The sequence below is a fragment of the Ciconia boyciana genome, chromosome 4 (assembly GCF_034638445.1).
Source record: "Ciconia boyciana chromosome 4, ASM3463844v1, whole genome shotgun sequence".
NCBI classification, from domain to species: domain Eukaryota; kingdom Metazoa; phylum Chordata; class Aves; order Ciconiiformes; family Ciconiidae; genus Ciconia; species Ciconia boyciana.
In genome coordinates, this window is record NC_132937.1 from 28,163,441 (window position 1) to 28,170,189 (window position 6,749).

Below are 6,749 nucleotides of genomic sequence, written 5' to 3' on the forward strand. Positions count from 1 at the left end.
ACTGCCCATTTAAACGGCATCGCAAGGAAAGCAAGGTCGCAGCCCATGAAGGTATGAACCCTTCCTGCCAAGCAGCTGAGAGCAGACAGGGCCGTGGAGTTTTTCAGCTTATTACGACCAAAATTGCTTGGGCAAACGAGGTGGTGCCACCCTGGCCAGTTTTGCAAAGAGCCTTAAAAACCAGCTGCGAGGGTGGGACTGCCCCTGAATTCAGGGTCCCACAGCAAACCTTGGCAGCAGCCTGGGGATGCCGCTGGCTCCATCCCTGTGGTCACGGGGAGCTGCCAACCCCTTCCCTCACGCGGCAAACCACACCATTTTAGCTCATTTCTAGAGAGAGATGCTCCAGCCTTGCTCAGCCTGGGGTGCACAAGCAGCTAATGACACAGCTCGTTTCTCCTCCAGCGCGCCGGGGGAAGGAGGAGAGCATCCTCATTGAGATGGATGAGCCGTGTCGTTAGCTGTGCGGATTTGCCCATCCATCAGCAGCGCCTGCGACCGCAGCTCAAGCGCCCGGCTCCACCGAGAGCCACTTGGCACAGGCAGCCGTCCCGCTGCTTCTCCAGCAGCTTTGCCGGTGATGAACGCAGGGGCGGGAAGAGCCGGTGGGAAAATAGGAGCTGACTTCATCTCTCACCGCGTCCTTCGTAAGGATGCGCTCGGCACCCAGAGGCCGCGAAAACGCTTCCCCCATCTGTCCAAGTTTAGCAGCTACTCCCTTCAGAGGCACGAGCCAGCTCGCAGCCTCCCAGCCTCGCTCTTCTCCTCCAGCAGGTCGTGGTTTCACAGACCCAATAACTCCTCCATGCGAGCACATGCTACAAGATAGACATAGGTTCCTATGGTCCTCTTTGAAAGGACAGCTGAATAGATAAATATATATATATAAAAATCTATGAATAATAAAATTTGTGGGTTTTTTCACCCCCTACTAATATGAAAAGACTTTATGACACCCTTGGCATTAAGAAGCTGGAACAAATGAACGCAGAGCCAACACAAGCAAGGTGAGCAACAGCAGCGAGTTGCGGCGTCTCAGGAGCAGAGCCCCGTATTTCAAAGCCTCTCTGTGCTAACACGTGCTGCCTTGAGCGATGGAGGAATCTCTTATCAAGATGTACTGGCTTTTCAAGAAAAGAAAAGCAGCAGAAGAACCTGCTGGCACCACGGCAGACCCCTCGCCCAGCTGCTGGCAACGGCATAACAGGCAAATACCAACGTCTGCTGGGGATGAGGACGCAGATTTAGCCAGAGGCACGGAGGATCCCAGTATTTGGGGGATTTTCCTGATATAATGTCATTTTCCAGTGGCAGGTCACCATGCAGGGGTGGCCGTGGGCAAAGGACCACCTCTTGCAGATGCTCCAGTTAGGAAAAGATGGTTCAAAGCCCTCAAAGCACTTAAAGTTTTCTAGATAGAACACTGCAATTTTTCACCCACAATTAATTCGTTTAGAAACAAAACTGAACAAAAGGCATGAAGTGTTAGGAAATGACTGGGGTTTTTTTCCAGATGATCAGCTCATCAAAGCTTTCGACCTACCATGTGTCCCTGCCGACACGTATGAATCTCAGAGGAGCAAGGACACCCTCTCCTGCCCGGCCCCTGCCCCGCTCCCAAACACCCCCCAATGCCTCGTTTTGCTGCACCCCTCTTTGCCACGAGACCCACGTGCAGACCAATGCCCCGTGCCACCCGCTGAGGGGACCACCACGTCCTTCTGAAGCCGGGGAGACCTGCAGGGACCAGCCAGCTGCATGACAAGGGCTGTGACCTTGCATGGGGATGTCTCAGATTAGACACCGGTCCCAGTGCTGCAGAGGGAAGGAAAAAAATAAAATTACCAGGGATCTGGTCCTGTTGTGTTCTCCATGCCAGATTAATGCCTCTGTTATAGCCCTTAACCACCAGAGCTGCTCCATTAACCCGGCAGTGGGTTCACAGCCTGGTCCTTCACGCTGCACTCCCCAAGCATCGGGCATCGCCAGCAGTACCCTCCTGCTCTCTGGCAGAAGTTACCCAGAGTAACGATAGGGAAAACATCAAATGCTGAGCTTTGTTTCGGTTTGCAACCATCAATCATTAAAGGTGGAAGAGAACCATAACGCTTCAGGCCAGCACGGAGCAGCTGTTTGAAGAGGGATCCAGTTAACGGTTAAAATAAAGACGTATGGACCGTATGATGGCAGAGAGGGATGTAGGCAGGGCAGGGATACCGTCCGAAGAGCATCTGCCAGCAGTTACCAACCAGTCTGGCAAACACTGCTTGCTCCTGTAGTTAGAAGCAAAAATAATTACAGCCTCTCTTCAAGTCAGCAATTATCTAATGCTGGCTCTTGCATGCAAGGATTGAACAGAGAAAGCCGCTCTTGCTATTAGGAAGCGGGGCAAGCCAGAGAGGTGCCTTGGTCCATAGTCGCAGGAGGGGAAAAAAAAGGATGAGAAACCAGGAGTGAAGGGGAAAAAGGAGGCAAATAAATCCCAAGGCTCTGCAAGGACAGCAGGAAAGAGCACCCTGTGTGGGAAGGTTACCCCTGCATTGCAACCCAGCTGCATGGACATGGAAAGGGAGCTTAAACCCCAAGAAGGTGGTGAGGGAGTCTGAGGACCACGGGAAGGTTTAAGGGCAGGCTAGGACCTGATGAGCAACCAGGGGGCTGCAAGAGGTACATGTGGCTGCAGCAAAACTGGAGCTTTTCCACTTGTGGTGACTAACCTGAGTTTTCTGAGCCTGCGCTGAAGACCTCAGTCTCTGCATGGGTCTCCTGGATGTCTGAGTAGGAAAAAAACCCAAGAAGAGGAGCAAAAATTTCCTACTGGCAAAGGGAACTCTGTGAAATAGCGCTTGGATCAATATGCTTCAACAAGGTGCCACGCTGGGTTTGAGATCCATCTCTGTACCTCATCTCTCAGCCCCACCACCCAGAACCCACCACATTTCTCAGCTTTTTGGCACTATGAGCCAAACTCCACAGCGTTTGCTGAGACCAGGTAGGGCTGGACAGGACACGGTGCTAGCTCCCACGCTGCGCTTCTTGGCTTACTCTAGATGCAACGGAAGGAAACCAAGTTTTGCCTCGTCAGCTTAATTATTAATAATTAGTACCACTCTAGAAGCACTGAAAGAGAAAATGCGATGCATAAGACTAAACGGGAAGAAAGAGCCCTGTTTCATCTCACGAGCAAAGCGATGGCCTTTGCGGTGCTCCTGGCTACATCTCAGCCCCCAGCTGAGATGATGACCCTGCAGTATCTTCTGCAATTAGAGGGGCCGAGACAGAATCACCCCTACAAGGACGGCAAGCCATGCGCCTGTCCTCACTCTCGTGGCTGGGTCCCTCTCACTGAACCATCCAGGGAAAAGCTGCTGGTGAATATGGGAAGACGCACCACGGCCAAGGGACCAGCAGGCAACACCCTCCTGTGGGACTGGCCGCCATCTCCATTTGTCCTTTTTTTATCTCTGCCTCCTCCGACCGAAACAACAGCAAACCCAAAGGATCAGGCTGACCAGCCTTCCCTGAAAGGCTACAGGAGTTATTTTTCCAGTGCTCTCCATTATCCAAATCAGACATCACTTCTGACCGGTTATTTCATTAGAAGCACTAAAGAAACAAAGTAAAGCGTGCACGCAGTCTGGGTGCTGCTCCCGAGTTATCCGAGCAGCTGATGCCCGGAAACTGCAGCGGGGGAACAACCATCCGACTATTTAAATGTGCACTTCCAACGAAGGGCTGGATCCTGGGGCGGTACTGCAGCTAACCAAGGGGGAGTTTTGGGATGCCAGCCTCATCATCAGCCATCCCGGTTTTTCCTCTCTTCTTGGTTCTCCAAGTCTATTGTAATGACAAAGTATTATTTCAGTGGCCTCATGAAAATAGCTGCTGAGACCAACAGCGGTCATAAAACCAGCAGCGATGCTATTTGGCTGCAGATGACGGAAAACATGGTCTATTTTCATGAAACTACGAACCAGAGTCCCAGGGGTTTTTCAGCTGATGAGGCCAGGATCTGCCACCCACTTGAAAAGCCAAATTCAATGGGAGCTTCAGGGCAAACTGCAGCAGAATACAGCCAACAAACAGGTCCTGAAGCACAACAGAGGGTCAGGAGCAGAGAGTGATAAAACTTGCAGGGAGAATACATCTGACTTGTTTATACCGGTGGAGTCAGCCCAATCTTTTGCTGGTGTGCTCGACAGAGGGTTCTGCTGGGGTGCTGGAAGATGGTAAAACACAAAGCGACAATGGTTTTAAGGGATTTCAGTGCTAACTTTATTCCCATCCCCTTTCCCACCTCCTATCTATCCTAGGTTTAAAGCTAGGAAAGCTTTGGGGTACTTTCAGAGCATATACCAAAAAATTTCTCTGTTGGAAAATTCTCCTGGTCTGCAGACCATAAATCCTGTGGGTTTAATAAGTATGTGTGAGGTCAAAGCCATCGCTCAAACCTGCAGCTCGGCCAGAGGGAAGGGTCAGGAGCTCCCGCGATGCCCTGCAGAGCCCAAGCTCCCACCAGCCTGCCCTCCAGTCTCCTGGGCACGGAGAGGCCACTGAGGAAGGGATGCAGTTGCTTACACAGAGAATTATACAGTCAAATTCCCGAGAAACATTGTGCATATAAGAATAACGCAGGAAATGTAGAGACATGTTCCCTCTTTATGAACGCCGAGCATATTTTACAGTTTGAATTTACCTCTCACTCGCTTTTTCACTGAGGGTAGCATATCTGTTTCACTGCTTGCACAGCACATCACCCCTGAGATTTTATAATCGGGACCCCTTGTGCCATACAAGGGATGAGGGAATTCAGAAATGTTCTTTTATTCTTCCATTCTTCCTCTCTCTCTCTCATACCACTCTGTGCAAGGAAAGCGTTTGCCCTCACGTTGCTGCTGCAATTTGCACTGACCTTTCTGCTCCCTTCACTCCTCCGAAGGTTCGGGGAGCCCTGGGTGCCCTCGCACAGGCTTGGGGGGCTCTGGGTGCCCTCGCACGGGCTCTCCGCTGCCATCTCCCAGTGGGCTCCCAGCATTTCCCAGCGCGAGACCTGACCACGACGTTGTGATGAGCTTTTCCTTTTCACCGAATCCGCTCCAAGCAGCGGCAATATCTCTAGCTGGATGAATTCATTAAAGCTCAAGTGTCATAACAAGATGTCTGTTATTAACAGAGCACCACGGGTGCTAATTAAAGGAGGATAACAGCAATCTCTCACTTGAACACCTTGTAAAGGGCCGGATCCTGCAAAGCATCACATCTCAACAGCCTTTTCACCTGGGCCCAAGATTAAACACCGTGCTGCAAAGCAGGTGGGATCTAGCAGGGGCTGTGTTCATCGTACAGGCTTAGCTTATCGGTTCCCGTATCGGGTAGATCTGGCAAGAGCATGATGAGATTCATTTTTTTGCTCCCTCTCTTCATCCCAGCATCCCTCCCCCCTTCAGCAAAAGCCTTTAAAACGTCCTTTATCTTTGCCTCACCGCTCCCCACGCCGCAGCATCCCCGCCACGCACGGTGGAAGCCATCTCCGACCCGGAGGAGCTGAGCAGCAGAGACCCTGCGGCGGACCGAGTCCAGGGAGTTTGGTGCCCACCGCTGCCGTGATGGACTTGCACGTCTTTAGGAAATCTCTCCAAGCTTTAGTCACAGTAACGGAGTTACTGAAGCAGAGGGAAATATGGGCAAGTCTCCTGTAGCTCTGAGCTCCCAGGCCAGCAATTGCTTCAAGGCTGAAACTTAATTAGTCCTTCCCATCAATAAACATGGGCTCCTGGTGCTCAGTTCTGGAGGAACATCCCACAGAGAGCCCCAGGAGGGTCACTCTTCAGGGCTGAGCGCAGGTGAAGGCAACGCTTCTGCTCTTGTCTTGGCAAACAGCCTCTTCCCTTCCCTCCTGCAGCTCACGCTATAAACTACAGGATCTGGTTCCCTCCTTTGCAACCTCCTGCACCTCCCAGGAGTACGAGGTTTCCATCACAGAGCTGGGGGGCTCCATGCCCTCCCTGCCCGAACTGAGACCCTCCGCACACCCCGATGCCTATGGGCTGTGCTCTGCACCAGCCCCACACTGGGCACCCCACGAGAAGCGAGCACATCAGGAGACCCAACCTGACAGATGGGATCCCAAGGAAACAGGGGGCAAGAACCCACCCCAGCAAAACCGGTCCGATAGCAGAGGAACGAGCTGTTCCACAAACCTCATGATGAATACAGCCAACGACAGGAACCACTCAGCCTTTAAAGGATGCTGAAGAACAAGCGATGCTCTTGTGCTGTGTATCCTCAGCTATCTCGGTGCTGGGGTCTCCACCAGAGCCACCCCAATCTGGTACCCCAGAAAGCATCGCAAGCCTGTGCACAGACACTGGCAAGCACTTGGACCTGTCTAAAAGCAAGCTCCAAAATCAGAGGACTGCTGTTGTGAGCTCCTCTGAGTGAAGCTCTTGCTAATTATCACCGTCAGAGTCCTCCCCCCGGGCAGAATCAGACCCTCTTACGCCAGAGCTGCTTATAGCAAAGAGACAGAGATTACTACAGTCAAATCGATGAGCGCACTCTGGGTTTCTGAACACGGGTTTTATCCTCCCAGCTTCCTAGAGCTGCCGATGCAAGGCACATCAGGTACCCTGGGTGATCTGAAGTAACCTGTTTTTCATGAAGAGTTTTTTTTTCCTTTGGGATCTATCATGCCTTGACAACCCAGCTGTACCAAACAACAGCCATGCAACCTGCTCAGGAGTGGATCA